The 3,766-nt window shown below is 55.8% G+C and overlaps 1 long non-coding RNA gene across 1 annotated transcript; it reads right to left on the reverse strand.

Annotated features, from left to right (window-relative positions):
• Nucleotides 1-2,191: 2,191 nt before the first annotated feature.
• On the reverse strand, nucleotides 2,192-3,468 carry LOC122183429. The gene is made up of 3 exons (XR_006180258.1): nucleotides 3,395-3,468; nucleotides 2,851-2,948; nucleotides 2,192-2,274 (listed from the first exon to the last, which is right to left on the reverse strand). It is a non-coding gene; the product is annotated as an uncharacterized LOC122183429 (long non-coding RNA).
• Nucleotides 3,469-3,766: the final 298 nt, after the last annotated feature.

Genomic DNA, 3,766 nt, shown 5'->3' on the forward strand with positions numbered 1-3,766 from the left:
GAGTCAAACATTAAAGAGCTGTTTGCTGTCTTGTTGCTCAGTATGCATAAATTAATTGCTGCTACAGAAAGACAGTAAAACTCCACTTCCTTAAGCAACGCTGAATTTGCATTGCTAGTTATACTTGCATGTGTCTGGACGCCAGAATCTTACCAATACATTTCAGCCCTGTTTAATTCCAGGCCACGAAATTCAATTCTGCTCCGCACAATACAAAAGGGACATTAGGAAAGGGACAACAAAGCAGGTCAGAAGGTGGAAGGCATGTCCTCGGAGAGCTCAGAAAACATGGGTTGATGCTCTTACGCTGACTGGTAGTAAGGATGCATGCTATGGGACTGTGGAGTTCCTGCGCAGAGCATCCAAAGGGAAAGCTGTGAAACAGCTCTGTGTTGGCTCTGGGGCCAGGTGGGATCTGTGTGCAGAGAGCATCTCTGGAGCTCCCTGAGTGGCAGAACTGGGAGAGGAACACCCGTGGGAGGTTCCCGTGGGATCTGGAGTCAGCAACAGCAGCAGCACCATGGGGGCTGGGTTTGGGGATGCACCACCTGAGCCGCTTCCTCAGCCGTGGTGGGTTTCTAAGTCCCGTGCCTGTTGCAACACCCGCAGCCTTCACAGATGTCCCTCACATCCCTCCAGACACAGGGCTAGGGCGCCGTCATCTCCTTTTGCTTGGTTCACTCGCATCCATGGGGCAGAAGCAAAGTGAGGAACGCCCAGTTCCTCAAGTAGAAATGGGCTGCTCAGAGAAAGCCTGTGAAAGAACACCTTCTGCATCACAGCAAACGCACATCGCTGAGGTGGAATAATTTGGTGTTTTATTTTTTAAGGAAGCTGTTTTTAGAATGTCTCCGAATGTCCTTAGTCGATGTCATTTCATTCCCGCACTCTTGCCATGAACCTGCACCCGATAAATGCACGTGTGTCCTGCATTTCCCCAGTTGCTGAGTGTGACGAGCTTTATATGCCAAAAGGCTCTGGGGGTCTTGGTCTGAAAAACAAAGAAGACAGGAGACTTCACTCCTGGCCTGGAAGCAACCGCAGCTGCCTCAGTGCATTTCCTTGTCAGCACGGTGGTGCCTGCTTGGGAGCCAGCTCCCTCCTTGGCTGAGGAGGAGGCTTTTCTCTGTTTCCCTTCTCCCAAGCAGCCCCACTAAGGCCCCCACTAAGGCCCCCCCCCCCCGCTAACAGAGCCAACGTCTGGCCTGCGGGAGCAGGATGAGCAGCAGTGGAAGCTTGATGCCACGTGGACCCAGAAGACGTGGGGCCTAGCAGACATAGAGCTGCCAGGCTCTTTTGTCCAGCTCACGCTTGCTTCTTGCCTTTTCACTCTTCCCTTCACCGTGGACTCTGTGTGGTATGGCTGGGGAGCACACCTGCACGTGGGCTGTCTAGGAGTGCCAGCGCAGACAGCAGCTCCTTCACCTGCCTGGGCCACAGATGCCAACCGGCCACTCACTGGGAACAGGGCATGCACGTGGCAATGTCTCCTGGCTCTCACCACCTGACACCTGCATTTTAGGGCATTTCCCAGCACGTGTGGGTTTGCAAGGCTCTGCCCTGCCAAAAGAGGTGGGCACTGCTGGGGAACTCTGTGCTCCTGCTCCTGGCCCAACGTGGCGCTCTCCCTGCTTCATTTAGCTACCCTGCCATGTCATGTGCTTTCGGCCCTCTGAACCTCAACATGTTTTTTTCTAGCTGGTGCTGGACCCCTGCCTTGGCAGGACTGCCCACACTTCTCCTGCCACTGACTTGCTGCCAAAGTGGTCTGGAATGGTCTCCTGCCCACACGCAATGACTGTACCTGCAGTTCAAAGGTCTGGGACAGCTCTTCCCTGATACTATAGGTGAATTGCCCAAGCAACTCTTCGTTCTCTCCTTCCTCGTCCAGTCCCTATGAGATAAAGCACAGGGCAGCAAGTCAACATGTGTGTCACACCTGGGCCGCCGGAGCTCCAGCAGCTCCTGCAGTTCTGCTGCAGGATGTGGTGGGGCTGAGTCTCCCCTTGAGCACTGCTCAAAGGACGTACTGGTCCTCTTCTCCAGTATATTTCCTAGCAGAAGCCTTTCCCGACAGCTACGTCCCATCCCCATGTACCAGCAGACACTTACAAAGACAGCAAAGTCACGGGGAGCGCTGCTGATGTGCCACAAGGTTGTGTCCACCGTGTGCTGCACAGTGACTGCAGTCGGCTGGACTTCTGTGGGCAAGTTGAAGACAATCTGGCTGTTAGATGTTTTCATAGGCCAGCAGTATCCCGGGGAAATGTCCAGCTGAAAGCAGAGAGTAGGAAGTCATGAGGCGCATGCTGCTGCCTGTGCAGCCAAAAGCACAGGCAGCACTGAGCATGTGAGCTGCTTGGGTGCTGCGGGCGGCAGGCAGGGAAGCAGACACGCCCAGCTGTCTTGCTGGCATGGGAAAGTTCCCATGGAGAGGAAAATATCCGTTACGAAACATGGGATGCCCCACACCGGAGTCAGGGCTATGCAGAAAGATCCCAGCAGCTCTGCATCGTCCCCTGCCTCCAACCCCTGCCCAACCCAAACAACAACGATCAGAGCTGACAAAGGCAAACAGGGTGCCCGAGAAGATTCCTCACGCAGCCCTGACCATGGGATAGTGGGATGCAGGATGTAGCAGCACAGCTCAGCCCAGGTCAGCCTGCCTTCAGAGGAATGCCACTGGTTCCGGGTAAGCCAAGCCCCGAGGGAGGCCTCAGGAGCCAGGCACCTGAGGAGCACCGTGGGCTTGAGCAGTGCTGCAGAGGGGCCTGAAGGGAGAGTCCCAGGGGCCTCCCCCAGCTTGACAGGAGGGAACAAAAGCAGCACTGAGGATCTCTGCTACCATACCTGCTCAAAGGTCTCCAGCACGTTTGGAGCGCACAGGATCCAAGCCACCCTGCAGTACCATGCAGACCTGGATGATCTCTGCAGGTCCATGGAGACCCCTGAATTGAGAGGAGAGGAGAGCAGATGATTGCCAGGGGCCCAGTCTCCCAGCACCTAGTCAGCTCAAGCTATCTCTGTCTGCCTGCTGACAGCATCCCTCTCTCAGGTGCACAGAGATGAGGTTTGTGGACAGCGGCAGGCAGCATGGCCCTCTGCAAAGGGCAGCAGGCTCAAGTCAAGGCCGCACTGCGTGAGGAGAGCTAAGAGCTCAGGACCTGGTTTCAGTCCCTGAGAAATCTCAACCAAGTGCAGTAACTCCTGTCAGGGGTGTGCCAGGGGCACCACTGCAAGGAGCGAGGGCATGAGGGGCTGAGCCACTGAGCCCAAGGGAGCTGTGGTGCCACGGTGATTTGGGCCAGGTGATTTAGTCTCATCCGGCTCTTCCTCCTTTGGCAGCGCTGAGCATAAGCCCAGTGTAACAAGATGTGCCTGTCTGGGTCCATACCTGCACTTTTCAGAGCCCGGTCAGACTTGGTGAAGCAATTTTCCCGAGGCCTCACAGGCACTGCTCCTTTCAAGACCTGGCATTCCTGGGGAAGACAGAAAGCAGCACAGGAGATGAGCACGTCAGCGGGCTGCCACGCTGCACCACTGGGTTCTGTGTCAGAGCTAGGAAACCTTTCAGGAAGCGTCAGAAAGCAAGACACAGGCCTCGTCTGCAGGGGCCCTCAGGCTCTTTTCATCAGGAAAAGGGAAGGGCTGGACAGGAGTTTTTGTGTCCCCCGCCATAGTATGGGCCTGGGCACCCGTTGTCCACCTCCATTCTCTCCAGATGCACTGTGGCAGGCTGGGATACGTCTGGAAGGGCACCCAGGTG

The sequence above is a fragment of the Lagopus leucura genome, unplaced genomic scaffold, assembly GCF_019238085.1.
Source record: "Lagopus leucura isolate 7727_CA_CO unplaced genomic scaffold, USGS_WTPT01 Super-Scaffold_100018, whole genome shotgun sequence".
NCBI classification, from domain to species: Eukaryota; Metazoa; Chordata; class Aves; order Galliformes; family Phasianidae; genus Lagopus; species Lagopus leucura.